At 43.3% G+C, this 16,576-nt stretch overlaps 1 long non-coding RNA gene across 1 annotated transcript; it reads right to left on the minus strand.

The window, feature by feature from the left end:
- Positions 1-910: 910 nt before the first annotated feature.
- LOC116147802 (uncharacterized) lies at positions 911-9,101 on the minus strand. The gene is made up of 4 exons (XR_004131416.2): positions 8,874-9,101; positions 7,472-7,539; positions 7,042-7,122; positions 911-1,027 (listed from the first exon to the last, which is right to left on the minus strand). It is a non-coding gene; the product is annotated as an uncharacterized LOC116147802 (long non-coding RNA).
- Between the last annotated feature and the right edge of the window lie 7,475 nt (positions 9,102-16,576).

A 16,576-nucleotide genomic window follows, 5' to 3' on the forward strand; every position in this document is an offset into this window, starting at 1 on the left:
ATTCCTTAGTTTTCTATTATTGTATTAATTTATGTAATCATCATCACACTGGTAATATTTTTCTGACTAATGGGGTAACAGAAGAATCAACTTCTTTCATGGGTTTTTGGGTGGAGATGGGGGTCCCTCTGCCTGAAAGAAGTCTGATAGGAGTTTGATAGCCGAATTGTTGTCTTCCTCGGGAGCTGGAAGAGGTTTGTGCTAAAACTGAAATAGGATCTGTTCCTTATGAAATAGCCAAGACTGGCTCTGCTATAGAAGTTTTGTTTTCAGAACTAGTCTGTACCCTGTGGCAGGGAAAAGGAGCAAATTATTTTACAATTTTAATCATCTTTAAGGTTGTAGTGTATTCTATCACAATGCCCAGACTAAAACAAAGTCTATCTCTTAATCCTTTATAGAACATTCTGCAAAATATGAGTCTCACATATTGAATGGCCACAGATTAGGACTCTGGGTCTGGACTGAGCTCACTTCTCGATAAACAGTACGTCTTCACTAATTCGGACTTATTGGCAGAAGTCCAGCCCAATGAGTGAAAAGTTGAATTATATTCGAAGACTTAGTCCAAGTATTTTTATGCCTAATAATAATTTAGGCTGCTAATGATGTATCTGCCCTAATTAGAACTATATTTTCACACAAACGATTATTATGCTTTTATCCTCAGGAAGCTTTAAGTAAATCAAATCTAACCTCCTAAACCACTTCGTATTACTGTATTTTGCATATTGTATTCATAGTGTGTTATTTTCCTGTGGTTGCCATAACAGACTACTACAAACTGGGTGTCTGAGGACGGCAGAAATGTGTTCTCTCACAGTTCTGGAGGCTTGAAATCTGAAATCAAGATGTTGGCAGGGCCACCCTCCCCCCACCCCCAGGCTCTAAGGAAGAATCTCACCTTGTCTCTTTCAGTTTCAGGTGGTTCTGGGGTTCCTGGGCCAGTTGCAGCATAACTCCAGTCACTTTCTCCATCATCACGTGGTGTTCGCCTCTGCATGTCTCGTGTCTTCACGTGGCCTTCCTGTGAGGACACCAGTCATTGGAATGAAGGCCCACTTTAACCCAGTAAGACCTCATCTAAATTTAATTAGTTCCAGCTGCGAAGATCCTAGTTCCAAATAAGGTAATATTCTGAGGTTACAGGGGAATGTGAATTTGGGGGGAACACTATCCATTCCAGTAGCTGGCAGGATGTTTAATTCCACAGCTCAGCCTAGATCAGAAGTCCATGAATTATTACGAAAATGGCTCAAATCAAGGAAATTGACAACATCTATTGCTGACAAAGATGCAGAGCAGCGGCAACTATGATACACTGCAGGTGGGACTGGTACAGCCGCTTTGGAAAACAGTTTGGAAGCCTCTTATAAAGTTAAATGTGCATTTATCCTATAACCCAGGAACCCCATTCCTAGGTATTTAGCGGAAAAAAAGAAGATATCCACTCCAAAAGTTATAAGCATATTGTAACAGCTTTATTCATCCTCAAAAGCTAGAAGAAAAACCCAAAGATCCCTCAGTGGTGCCTAGATAAACAAGTTCTGGCAAATCCATAAGTGCGACACTATTCAGCAACAAGAAGAATGAAGTCCTAATACACGCAACAACCTGGATGAGTTCTCGAAGCATTTCACTAAGTGAAGGAAGCCAGATACAAATGACTATTTCCTGTATGGTTCCATTTCTATGACTTTCTATGAAAGGCAAAAACGACAGGGACGGAAATCAGATTGGTGGTTCTCAGGGGCTGAGAGTGAAGGGAGAGGACTGGTTGTAAAGGGGCACAGGAGAACGTCTGGATGTGAGGGAATTCTGATTGTGATGGTGGTTACACAACTGTCTAAGTTTGTCAAAATCCAGAGAACTATATATCTGAAAATATTTAATTTTACCAGAATGGTTATCATTAAAAATTCCACAAACAGTAAATGCTGGAGAGGGTGTGGAGAAAAGGGAACCCTCCTACGCTGCTGGTGGGAATATAATTTGGTGCAGCCACAATGGAAAACAGTACAGAGGTTCCTCAAAAAACTGAAAATAGACTTACCATTTGATCCAGCAATCCCACTCCTGGGCATATATCCAGAGGGAACTTAATTCAAAAAGACACCTGCACCCTAATGTTCATAGCAGCACTATTTACAATAGCCAAGACATGGAAACAACCTAAGTGATCATCAACAGATGACTGGACAAGGAAAATGTGATGTATATATACAATGGAATACTACTCAGCCATAAAGTGAGTGAAATAATGCCATTTGCAGCAACATGGATGAAACTAGAGATTATCATCTAAGTGAGATACGTCAGACAGAGCAAGACAAATTTCATCTGATATCACATACATGTGGAATCTTAAAAAATGATATAAATGAACTTATTTAAAAATGGAAAGAGACTCACAGGTATAGAAAACAAACTTATGGTTACCAAAGGGGAAGTGGGAAGGGATAAATTAGGAGTTTAGGATTAGCAGATACACACTACTGTATATAAAATAGATAAACAACAAGGTCCTACTGTACAGCACAGAGAACTACATTCAGTAACTTGTAATAACCTATAATGAAAAAGAATATATATATATATATATATATATATATATATATATATATATATATATATATATATATAACTGAATCGCTAGGCTGGACACCAGAAACTAACACAACACTGTAAATCAACTATACTTCAATAAAAAAGAGCTTCCCATTTATGATAGGTACATGCAATATATTTTGAATCAATAAATAACTAATGTGAACCCCTCCCCCCAAATAGCAGAGGAGATATGTCTTAAACAGCAAGGCGAAACTGAAAGAAAACATAAAATAATAAAAGCAGAAGTTGCAGAAGAGATGCTAGTAAGGGTCCTCCCTAGCTCTGCCTCCTCCCCGCCCCATCTGCCCTTCCTCCAGCGGCATCTCAGATTGGTCCTTGCTTCCATGTTGCACATCTTATACATGAATTTTAGATAATGCTGGACTAATGGAACCAAATAAACTAGGCTGAAACTTGGCTAAAGATACAGAGGCCAAAGGAAAGAATCACTAGAACTCCGTGGAACTGAGAGTGATCGTCCTAGATGCTACATAGGGCATAGAAAGCGCGGGTTTCAGTAGGTCATTACTCCTACTTGTAGGGGAGTAACGACCCCTTTGGTCATTTTGGGGGACTTGGGGGAAACGATCCTTTAGGACTTAGACACTAGAATTTACGTAAGTGTAAATGTAGTATTTACTATCTTCCAGGTATTTATCAATAACTCAGTAAGTTTTCTCAATTTCTTCATTGACAAATGAGGTAAGTGAGGCACAGAAAGTTTCAGTAACTTGCCCAGTCACACAGTAAGTGTGTGGCTAGTGAGTGACACAGCCAGGATTGAAACTGCTGGGTCCCACTTGGAACCTCTGAGTTGGTATAAAGATTACTTTAAGCAGAAGACATGTGAAATTCAAAGGATGCAGAAAGTAGCCTTCTCAGAGCTTCCCTTATCTGACCAAACACAGAGACGGCTGAGAAATGAGGGCTGTCATAAATTCTCTCTGGGGGGCCACTTCTACTCCCGGCAGTAAACCTACCCTAGATCCCGTCTCTGGGGGAGTTTTGTGGTCCTGAAGAAGACAGAAGGACCACTCATGCCTGGGTAGACAAACATCATCACAAACTTTATCTCCTATCCTTCCAACAACACATTTGTCTTCCTAAAGACGCCTATTTGCTCTTCCCCCATAAGCCTTTCTCCCCTTCCCTTCCCTGTACTAAGTTAGATGCATGTCTAAACACTTAATGTAACCACTTAATGCACCAGCTACTTCTTTCAGAGGCCCTCATGTGCAATGCGGATTCCCCCTTTCCTGCTGTTGATCTGTCTTTTGTCAGTTTAATTGGCAGTCTCCAGTTATCAAACCCTAGAGAGTTGAGAAATAAGATTTCCTGCCCCGATAAAAACCCAGGCATTTTGGCTACAGAATCCACCTCTAAACCAGAGTTTCTCAACCTCAGCATGACTGACATTCAGGCTGGACAGCTGTTTGTTGGGGGCGAGTTGTTCTGTGCCTTATAGGATGTCAGTAGTGTTAGTGCTGATCGCCCCACAGGGCATGACAATAAAAAAATGTCTCCAGACATTGCTAAATGTCCCATGGGGGAGCAAAACCCCAGCCCCCTGGTTGAGAAACACTGCTAATTCTGCTGCCTCTCCTTGCTCTGGTGTCCTGTTTTCTGGGAAGCCTTTCCTGACTCTCCTCCGTCAAGGCTGACGTGTATTGAGATCTGACTATGTTCTGGGTGACGCCTAGATCTTTACATGAACTTGCTTGTTTAATCCTCACAAGTAACCCGTGGGGGTAGGTCTAAATGCTACTTGCTTCTATAAACGAGAAAATGAACTTAGCCCTGTTGAGATCTTGCCGAAAGTCACGGGACCAGAAGCCCTGAAGCTGGGATCCATCCGTGGGTCTTTCCAGCATGTGTGTGTGTGCTCTGAACCACCCACTGCCTCGTATGGTCAGGCTCTGTTAATATCTTGGCCGCCTCCGCCTGTCTGTTCTTTGAGAGCAGAGACCAGTGTGTCCCCAACACCCACCACGCAGCACTCAGCTCAGTGTTTCTTAAGTGAGTAAATAAGGAACAGTAGATTAAAACCTTCCCAGCTCCAAAGGGGAAGATGGTGACCACCACACACAACTTTCCCACACAAGAGAGGGCTGCCATTCCATCTGCACAAAACAGTGTCCAGGAAGGACCTCACTGGACTCAAAATCAGAATATTCTGCATTAGAAAACCTTCAGCAGGAGTATGTGATCGACATCTGAATGTTTCTCTGTTTTAAGTCATCTCTTTAAAATTAATTCATATGACCCGAGAGAGGGGACGCAAACAGACTGCACATTCTTTCCCAAAATTAAAAAAGATGACAGGCCTTTAGGATTAAATCTTCATCCTCAAATTGTCGAGTACATTGCTTCATTCCAAATAAAGTTTTACAGGTAAATGGTGTTTAATTAAACGCAACAGGGAGTCAATATAATTTCCTCTTTCCCGGAAATGAAATATTTTCTAGCATCTCAGCATCTCAGCCCTGGAAGGGATGCTGAAATGGCAAAAACAGGCTTTGAGGGCAGGCTTGTCACCCAACACTTTGTCACATACTTCACCTCATTACTCTCCCCCAAGACTCCATCTGCTCCTCTGCCCCTGACAAGCCCAAGGGAGGAACATTAGCCTTGGAGTTATAACTGGCTTGAGTCTTGGTTCTGCCACTTACGAGATGAGGAACCTTAAGTAAATCTCTGCTTCTCTGGTTGGTTTCTTTATCTGTACAGTGGGGATGTTTCCATGATCTTTTCCTCCCAGGGCTGTCATAAGTTTAAGGAATAAAGGGACCTCTTAGTCATGTTTTTAAAAATGATTTCCCTACTTTAGCGGGTTTCTTGCAAGTGGCTGCTGGACAGTGTGCTCCAGGCAGTTCTCCAAGAGCCTTTGTGAGGCCCCGTGTGCCTTTTGGGGCCGTTCTGTTTTTGGGTGCATCAACCCTCCTCCCAGATGCTATCAGCTCTGCTGGGGAAGGCACAGACCCACTCTTGGGGGCGTTAATCCAAGGAAAGTCACTCTGAGTTCTCTCCTGTCCCCAGCCAGCACCCAGCAGTCCCCAGGCTAAGGAAACGTGATATGCGGCCTTGAGGGAAGAAAGGAACCCACTGTGAAGTGTGTGACAGAAGGGTCGGTGGGGGAAGCAGGGAGGGGCAGTCTGACCTCACTTGCTGAGAAGGTTTGGACCATGGAGTGGTTTCCGAGCCAACTGTGTGCACAGCACCTTCAGGTTTTTTTGTTTTGTTTTTTGTTTTTGTTTTGTCCTGTTTTTGGCCATGATCTCTCGGTAACTTCTCCACTTGATTCTAGACCTAAATGCTCTTGCTTGGGGCAAAGTCGGTTTTGCTATCCTTAGGAAGACTGGCAAACTCTATTCCTCTCATCCTGTCTCTACTTTCTGGCTTGCATCATTCAGCATGAACTAAGAATCTATTTGATATTTTAAAAATGAGATTCTACAACCTCTGTGAATGTCTGACTCTAAACGTGACATTCTGTTTGAGTGGGAGGAGTCAGAGCAGGTTAGGCAATGGGCCGTTGGGGTCTTCGTTTCCGAAGAGATGGGAAAGGAGCTGTGTACACAGTTGGAATTATGAAAATTATTTTCCTGATTTTACCTATATTGCTGTTTTTCTCAACAGAAGTTAAAGGACATGTTTACAATATTGCTCCTCTCTCATGGTTAGGACTTTTAGAATCTTGAAAAAACTGTCTAAATTGCAGTTTCTGGGGAAATATGGGGGTCTTTCTTCTCTGGACAATCATAACAAAAGGTGCTTACACTCCCACACGTGCATAGTCCCAGGCAAATCTGTCACACAAGGTCTAGTCAGGCCTGGGGACAGAGTCACTTCTCCCCAGGCAAAGACTCTTTCATTGGATAAAGAAGATGTGGTCTATATATACAATGGAATATTACTAGGCCATAAAAAAGAATGAAATAATGCCATTTGCAGCAACATGGTTGGACCTAGAGATGATCATACTAAGTGAAATAAGCTAGAAAGAGAAAGACAAATATGGTATCACTTATATGTGGAATCTAAAAAGTGATACAAGTGAACTTATTTACAAAACAGAAATAGACTCACAGACATAGAAAACAAATTTAGGGTTCCCCAAAGGGGAAAGGAGGAGGGATAAATTAGGGGTCTTGGAGTAGTGGGTACAAACTACTATATACAAAATAAATAAACAACAAGGGCCTACTGTACAGCACAGGGAACTATGTTCAGTACCTTGTAATAACCTATAATGGAAAAGAATCAAAAAAATGACATATATATGTACATACACACACATATAGATGTGTATAACTGAATCACTTTGCTCCACCTGAAACTAGTACAACATTGTAAATCAATTATACTTCAATAAAAAAAGAAGGAAAAAAGACTCCTTTTTCCCAGGAGAACATTCACCAGTACTGTCCTCACCTGGGAATGCAGAGAACCATTTCTCCTCTGGTTACCAGGAGTCTTCGAACACATTTTCTTCTTATTTGTACATCCTGGGTTCTAGAATCACCATCCATGGGAGAAAGGAAAGAAGGGAACACTGTGAACAATTGTGTCACAAGGATTAAGTGGCTGTGTGTCAGGGGAGGTTTACTGGCTCCTGTTTCTCCCAACCCTATCTGGGAATTGGAAACCAAGGAAATCTAGGAATGAACCTGGGTTTTTTATTTTCATTCTGTGGGTGTGACTCATTAGCGAGCCCTGAAATCAGTTCAGCCCGACTCACTTTGGCCTCATGACCTCTCTGGACTGAGCTTGCAGGGTCAAAGCTGAGATTCCGATCGCCGAGCCTGGACCAAGATGCTGGCTGCCGTGCGGTTAGATGCCCCAATTTCTGTAATAGGTTTACCTCTGAGAGTGTTTTCCAGCCTGGGGCTTGGGGTTCATTGCTGGTCAAATTCATTCAGGGATTGGCGGCTACAATTAAAAAAGAATGAAATAGAATACAATGGATCAGAACAGAAGTATCAGAGTGCCCCACGTGTAATACAGTTAGTCGTTAACTTACAGCCTGGTAGAGGAGTTGACCGTTGACTCCCCAGAAGATCACTGGAACATCTACGGATCGAGCAAAGCCGAGTTTGCTGGACCCACTGCAGTGAAAGGGAACTCCGCTTTGACAGTCTTATCATGGCCCAGAGGGGAGGTCACCAGAGGTGATTTGTAGGAGTTTGTTGCTGGGGGTTAAAGGGTTAAAGGCGGGTCTTTCAAGGCACAGAACCACTTGTGAATTGGACAGAGTTTACAGCATCATGTACTTTGGGCCGGTAGGTGCAACAAGCATGGGTCTTGATGTGAATCTAGAAAACTAAGCTGCCATGTGGCCAGCGAGGGGTTTGCCCAGCTGAGCCCTCTGCTGTCTCAGGAGAAGAACTGCTTCTCCATTTCAGCAAACTGCCTGGACAAGCGTACGGGCAGGAATTTCCTTACACAAGCAATCACATTATTTATCGGTTAAGAGTCTCATTTTCCTGGACAAGAATTTTCTGAGACAAATAGTGAAGCCGTGCTGACTCATAATTGAAAGGGTTTACATACCTTGGCTATTGAGAAGTTGCTGAAACAGGATTTCCAGACATAAATAATTTATGAACTGTTTATAGTTAATTTACATCCTGTCCAGTGTTTTTGGAAAGAATCAGAGTCAATGATAAATTATTAGATACCACTATTGTGTTTAAAAACTGTGTTGGGGAAAATGTGAAAGGAAAAAAAATGCTTGGAATTGGGGTTAGGTAGTTGAATTTTACTGGAATTTGTTAAGTTTTGAAAATTCCAAGGTAGAATAAGGAAAGTCAAGATAAGAATATTCTAGATGATTTTGTTTGTTTTTTTTAAAATGGTATTTATATTGTACCTATTATTCTGCATATTGCTTTTTATCAGTTAATAATATGTCTTTGGAGATATATAAACATACACACAACTATATATAGTTACTTATCTATCAGTACATAACTATATATACTGCATATGTATATATACATAGTATATATATAACTATATATACTTACATATATGCAATCTATGTGTTTTGAATGGGCAGGACTTTATCCTTATTTCCTGCCATCCCTCTAAACTTTATCACTGGGGATAATCCTCACTATTACTGGATGACTGTCCTGCTTGCTCTTAGACAATGACATTTCTCTGGTGACCTGAAGGGAAAAATCCATCCTTAATTTTGAAATGTTGGTGACTGTCAGTTATAAACACATTATTGTAGATGGAAACTGGTGATTTCCACTCACGTGCATGGCCACAGTCCCCATCATCGTCATGATAAAGGGGGCAGGTCTCCAAAGGGTCTCAGTCCTTCTTCCAATTTTTTTCTTGCTTTCTGATTTCTTCTGTCCTTCCCACAGTGTCTTCCCCACCTTTCTTCTTAATCTAGACTTTAAGTGAGGGGTAAAGCAATCAATCCAACTGGTATTTTAGTTATTTTTATTTTCTTTTTGTTCAATCCGCTTTCCCCCAACCTTTCTGAGATAAATCTTGCATCACTTTATAGAAACAGACAAGCATGGTGGGCGGCAGCATGAGTAAGAGTTAGTTCATTAACATATCTGGAATCAGATGGATGTAATATGAATCTAAGCTTCGCTTCTTACTAGCTTTGTGATCCGGGGTAAGTTATTTAGCTAGTATATGCTTTCAGGTTCTTCATTTGTAAGCTGGAGATAATCATATTTTAGAGGAATAGTATGAGAATTAAATGAGAAACGTGTGTGTGTGTGAGAGAGAGAGAGAGACAGAGTCAGAGACAGAGACAGAGATAAAGAGAGAATCAGAAATGCTATTTGCTTGGCACTCCATATAAGCACTCAAGAAATTAAAGGTAACTATTTTCTGTATATAAAATATGAACACAATGTAGCTATTAATTCTTATAGGAAACTATATTATTTGTATGGGAAGCCACAGATAATCAAAATATAATCAATTTTAATGAAGGATTTTAATACTCAAACTGATCCAGTAGCTGGAAATTTAATGAGGACTCCCTGTGCCCACAGGGAAGAGTCAGACGATTCAGCACCCCATTCTCATCAAGCTCTCTCTTTAATCATCTCTTTAATAGTATGCAGATAAACAATTAGATTATAGAACATTACAAAAGGAAATCTAATCAAAAGGTAAATTATGTGAATCAGAAAAATTTTTAATATGAATAATGGCAAAAGTGACCCATTCACATCTAGTGTATCATCTTTATCCATGCCACCTTCTTAGGTAAAAAAAAAAAAATCAGTAGTTGTATCCATTAGGAAGTATTAAGCTGCAAGTAACACTAAACTCAACTCCAGGTACCTTAAACAATGGGATTTGTTATCTCACTTAAATGCAAGCCCAGGTAAATGATTCCAGGTTTCGTTATGTCAGCAGCATAACCATGTCAAGAACCCAGCTCCATTCTCTTCTTTCTGCTCTGGCATCCTCAGACTTGTACCTGTATGCTCACCTTGGCTGCCACAACTCCAAACATTTCAGCCTTCCTCCACTTCCGTAGGGAGTGTGGTAGGCTGAATAATGGTCCTCCAAAGGAGATCCACAACCTAATCCCTGGAACCTGTGAATATTATTTTACATGGCAAAAAAATAAGAAAGAAAAAAGACTTTAAGAGATGATTAAATTAAGGGTCTTGCAATGGAGAGGTTATCCTTGGTTATTCAAGCGGTCCCTAAATGCCATCAGAAGGGTCCTTATAAGAGGGAGGCAGAAGAAGATTTGACACAAATGCAGAAGAGGAGACGGCAATGTGAACATAGATAGAGGCAGAAACTGGAGTAATGTGGCTGCACACCAAGGAATGCCAACAGCCCCCAAAGCTGAAGGAGTCGAGAAACAGATGCTCCCCTGAGCTTCTGGAGGGAGGCTGGCTGTGCCAACACCTTGCTTTGGACCCAGTGACATGATTTTGGACTTCATCCTCCTTACCTGTGAGACAATCAATTTCTCTTGTTTTAAGCCCCCAAGTTGGTGGTCATTTGTCGTCGCAGCCATTGGAAACTAACGCAGGGAATGAAAGGGGCATTCCTTCTCATAGGTTTCCTTTCACAGGCGAAGGAGCCTTTTTCAGAAAGCTCGTAGTACACTTCCCCAAAGGTCCTGTGAACTAAGTTCTAGCTTCAAGGATGTTGGAAGACAAGCAGTTGGCATTTTTAGCCTTTATAAACCTCTGCCAGCAAGGACAAAAGAGGATGTAATCGTTTGGGGAAAAGCATCTGTCAGGGCAGTAGAGGGACCACGTCACAGACAGGAGAAGGCAGACGGAACCACAGCACCGGTACTGGCCGAATCCCAGAGCCGAGCACTGGTACCTGGAGAACTCAGCCGCTGACGGCACTCTTGAAGCGAATGGTTTCACCAGCATCAGGGTATCGCTGTCTTTCTTACTACGCCAGTCAAGGGACTCCCACTTTCTTCCTTGGCAGTGTCCAGCCACCCTCCCCAGGGTGAGTTCTCATGCAGCCATGGCTTGGCTGACCTTCCCGAGTAGCTCCCAGACAGGGACATCCTTCTTGAGGTGGGTGGGTTTCCTTAGTGACGTTCAGCCAGAGCATTCCGTCTTGTAACTCTTGGCTCTGTCTTCCTGGAGGCTGTTCCCAGGCAAGGGAGGTATGCTCTGAGCCTTATATACCTCTGGGGATGGCTTCCCTACAATTCCAGGTTTCTTATTCATCCACGGTAGTCATCAATGTGACCTCCACCAGCGGACTTTTCATTGGGGTGGGGCGCAACCTTTCTTCTCGCGTTCAGAATTTAGTGCTTGTGTGGCTATTTGCCCTCCTTTCACACTAACTGAGCTGGGCTGAAGACTCGAAGGCCTTGGAAGAGCTCGACTTCTATCACAAAGACAGGGAAAGCCCTTGCCAGGAGTCCTCTGTACTTAGGGCCTTCACTGGAGCTTAAACATCCTTCAAATCTGACTCGTAGCTCCAACTCCAAGTAAATGTATTTTCTTTTTGCTTCATTAATTTTAAAAATGTGGAAGGTTTTGAGTTTGGCTCAGAGAACGTTATAAAACACAAAGTCCTATCATCTGGAAAATGCCTTTTTTGATACTCTCAAGTAGGACTCAGTTGAAAAGGAACCCACACAGAGACCACCAGGTAATGTAATGGCTCTTTGCCCAGAAAACATTTGGAGGCAAACGCTTCTGCTGACCCACAACTTGGGACTAGTAGGGTTTTAAATCTATTACTTATGGAATCGTTAACTCTCCTACCGGGCTGTTAATCGGCTTGTTTGTTAAAGCTCTGCTGACTTGTTTCGTTTCATGGGTTTCTCCAGCCCCGCCAAGGCTCCTCAGAGACAGCGGGCTCTGGGAATCCGGGCTTCTCATGGAAACTGACAATATATCACAGGGGGCGGGGACCCTAAGGACGTCAAGCAGAAGACAGATGAGATTCCGCAGCTCGTTTTACTATGAGTTCAGCCGTTCCATGTCTGAGTTAACTGCTCTAGTCTGCTGTGCAGAAAAACATTTGTCATTTTGGTTCCATTTACCCACCTTGCAATGAGACTTCCATAGCAGTGGCCCCAGGGCATTCAAATCCTTCATCCCCCCAGGAGACATGAAAGGGGCTGGAAGAAGCAGCCAAGAAAAATCGCTCATGGAGACCAAGCATCCCTGAGAAGGTGACTGAGGTGGACAAGTGATGTGAGAAGCAGAAACAACACAACAAGACGGATGGAGGGGCCCCAGGTGGCACTGCACCACGGCCTAAACATGCTTTTAGAGCCACTGTCTTCTTTAAGGACCTTCCCTTTCCCTCCACTCCCTCCATCCTCTTGCAGACCCACAGAAGCACGCTCTTTGTTTGTTCGAATCACGCCCACGTTCTGCTCAGATCCATCCTTTTCAAGCTTTCTGTCCTCCACGTGGAAACGTCCACATCCTATGGTTCGTCTGCTGAGACTCAATGCTTTCGATCTGGTAAATGAAGTTGGGCCACGTGGCTCATAAGAGCCATCATATTCTAGAGCCAATCCAAATACAGCAAGACCCACTTGTATAATTAAAAAAAAATTTCTAGTGACCATATTAAAATAAATGAAAAGAAACAGGTTAAATTAGTTTCAGAATATATTTTCTTTTGTCCTAACATATACAAAATATTTTCGTTTCCACATAGGGCACTGGCCACGTTTCGGGGGCTCCTTAGTCACAGGGAGCTTGTAGCCATGGCAACCCCAGAGTCAGGTTCTTGGCCGTATTTTCTGTACTTTAGTAAATCTCATGATAGCACATTCAGCCAGGTCTCGGCGCTCTGGGCAGGAGTGTAGATCAAATATTTTGTGTCAAGGAAGTCCCTCCTGGGCCCTTCACTTACATTGGTGAGGGGCATACCTGCTCCGCACATTGCCCGTCTGATGTCTATGTATATGTCTCTTACTATCCTAAAATATCACTCTTGGGAATTCTTAGGAAGAGACAGAACAAGGGGAAAAGTTTCACAGTAAATTTACTCCTACAGGCAAAGTCTAAGGTCAATACTATAAAAAAGAAAAAGCTTTGGAAATTAAACGCTGATTATTACATACAGTTGCATCAATATTCTTACCTCCGTTTTTGTTTCTTGTCTCTTTCAGAGGCTCTGCCCTTTTTTCTGCTCCCCTCCCTTTTTTCCCTTCCTATACTGTTTCTTGGACATTATATTAGAGCCTTCAATAGGTGGGCCTCTTTTCACGGTCAGGAGCATCATTTTTAAGTAAATGCACTAAATTAATAAGAAAAACAAACCGGACAGATGATAAAGTCCACACACTTTCCCTGCATGAACACCACCCATAAGAAGTTATTCGATAATGTGGAAAAAGACAGAATTTCTAAAGTTGTGACCTTGGCCAAGATTTCTGTCCTAAAATTCCAGATATCTGAGTTCCAGGCTATCGAAATGTGTGTCTGTCAGGAGTGCTTTCAACTGAAAATAACAGAATACCTGACCCACAGTAGCTTAAACAGGCAGAGGTTTCTTTCTCTCAGACAACAAGAAGCCTGAAGGTGACTGGGCGCTGGCACTGGTTCTGCTGCTTGGCAGTGTCATCAGGGACACAGACGCGTCTCACTCCACCATCTGAGTGTGTTAGGCTTCAGCCACACACCTGTTACCTCATGGACGCCAACGGACGCTCAAGGTGCAGACGCTGAATCCTTATTCAAGGAAGGAAGAGGTTCTTATCAGAAGACTCGAAGCTTTCTAAGAACAATGTCCCCGGGCATCCCCACCTACAGGAGAGGTTGGGGAAATGTGTGTTTAGTTTTTCAGCCTCTTAAGTGGAAGAGAGAAGAGACGGTTTAGTTAGTGAGCAAAAAACAACGCCACAGCGTGGCTCTCCAACAGCTGATGTGGTGGCTAACATATTGAGGGCTCCTAAGATGTAAAATCATATACCAAGAATTTATCAATATCATTTCATCTGATTCTCACAACAACTCTTTGTCCTATGTCTCCTAGGATTATCTCATCTTTTTTAGTAAAGAAAGCTAGATCTTAGCGAGGTAAATTAATTTACCCAATTCACATGGGAATTTCCTTGTGACTCCACTTCCATTATCACCAAATGACTACCCCTCCAGCCCTATATGTAGGTCCACTTCTACTAAACTTACCATCATTTATTGAAATACTTATGAATATTTTATTCACTGAAGGCAGAGTAAGAGAGGGGAAGGAGTCAGGGGTAACCTCTTATTTTCTGGCCTGAGAAATCAGGTAAGATGGTCCATTTCATGAGAGAGAAAGAGTGGCGTTGGGCAGACATTATGTAAGTTCCATCTTGGAGGCATTTAACAAGAGGTACCTGTCAGTCATTCGAGTGTCTGTGAGGGTGACAGGTGTCAGGCATGCAGGAGAAATTTCATAGACAGAATCGACCTGACTTCTAAAAAGCTGATGATCACAATCAAATCAGTATCACCTTCTAAGTTTTCTCTTCTTAAGAAACTAGAAGGTAGACAGTTCTTCCGGGAATGCAGAAGAGACAGAGAGGTGACTACTGGCTCAGAATGGCTTCTTTTCTGCTCACCGGTACTGGGGTAGGTAGCTTCTAATACAGCTCCTGAGGGTGCCCACCTCTGATATTCACGTCCTCTGGTAATCAGCCCACACCCTCCCCCTTGAGCGATCTTGACCTGGTGGCTTGCTTCTGATCCACAGGACAATGGCAGAGATGATGGGATGACATTTCAATGATCAGGTTACAAGAGATTGTCACCTCTGTGTTGCCAGCCGACTTCCTCTATTTGCCCTTTTGGCTTTCATGGTTGACCAAAGTAAGCAGACATGTTGTAGAGGCCATGTGGCCAGGAACTGAGGGTGGCCTCTGGTCCACAACCAGCAAGGCACGGAGGCCCTCAGTCCAGCAGCCCTTAAGGAACAACATTCTCATGATGACCTGGGTGAACTTGAATGTGGATCCTTCCCCAGTCAAGCTTTCAGATAAGACAACTTGATGCAGCCTTGTGAGAGACCCTGAAAGAAACCTGGCTAAGCTGGATTCCTGACCCAAGGAAGTGAAGATCATAGATGTGCATTGCTTAAACCACTAATGTCATGGTACTGTGTTAAATGGCACTAGACAACAGATACAGACACCCAGGGTTAGCTGTGGGAGCAAGGACCACGCCCCGGGAGCAGTTAGCAGGGCTGTATGCGTCCCTAATTCCAAGAGCCAAAGGAGGGCAGACTCTCCTGGGGATTCAGAAATACTGCAGAGAGATATTTCAGATATGGAGATACATTACCCAGTTGTCCAATTAAAACCAGAACTGAGAATTGAAGCATTTGGTTCACAGGAGAAATGAAAACACCCTGGGAGGGACGCAGCCCTATTTAGGACAGACTCTGAGCAACAGCCGCTGGTGGAGGCACCAGGCTGAGACTTGCTTGGGGAGGACGCTCCGGGCCTCAGGAGGTAGGTAAACAGTAAACAGAACCAGGCGGTGAAAGACTTTAGACAGGGTCGAGAAGAGACAAGTCATCGTCAAGGGGAGTCTCAAGGGACGCAGACTTCCCTTTGCTGGCGTCCTTAAAAAATAGAAGTGCTCTCAGCTTGTTAAATCAGTAGCAAGAATTCAAACTGATGATCAAAATCATTCAGTATTCCTGTCCTGTGAGCAATTTTCTCTCTTTCCTTTCTCCTCTCCTCACAGTGACCCCTGGTGCTTTGTGCCTGGGCTTCCATACACAATTCCACAGGTTCAGAGGCTTAAACAGCAGAAATTCATTTTGTCATAGTTCTGGAGGATGGGAAGTCCAAGGCCAAGATGCCGTCAGGGTTGGGCTCTGGTGAGGGCTCTCTTCCTGGCTTATGAGCGGGCACCTCCTGCTGTGTCCTCACCTGGCCTTTCCTCTGCGTGGGGGGAGAGACAAAAGATCTCTGGTGTTTCTTCCTCTTCTTATAAAGCACTAGTCCTGTCAGATTAGGGCCCCCTTCATATGACCTTATTGAATATGAATTACCTCTGTCAAGCCCCTGCCTCCAAACACAATCATATTGGGCGTTAGGGCTTCAGTATATGAATTAGTTGGGGGGTGGGGGCACAATTTAGTCCATAACACTTTCCAAACACTAAATACCTATCAAACGTAAGCTCAGTTAGGGCAGAATTTGCTTACGTTTCTTTCTACTCAGGCATCTAAGAGTCCAGGGACCCAAGGCCAACTTCCACTGTCCAACTCCAGCAAGAAGAATGACAAGGCGTCCTAAGAAGGGTCGGAGCTCTCACCACCTGAGCACAGCACTCCTGGGAAGGTCGGCCTGCCCTTCAGGGGCAGAAACAATATAGGACCCAGACCCAGACTGTGCACTTTGCTGGAAACCACTGAGCCAGTGACAGACCCAGGGAGGGGCTAGAACCTAAGTCCTAGGGTGGGACTGAACAGTAATGCGGAAGCGCTCCTGCCCGTCTGGAGGGATTTCACACTGTGTATTACGGTGTTTCAC

This window comes from Camelus dromedarius, chromosome 19 (assembly GCF_036321535.1).
Source record: "Camelus dromedarius isolate mCamDro1 chromosome 19, mCamDro1.pat, whole genome shotgun sequence".
Classification (NCBI taxonomy): domain Eukaryota; kingdom Metazoa; phylum Chordata; class Mammalia; order Artiodactyla; family Camelidae; genus Camelus; species Camelus dromedarius.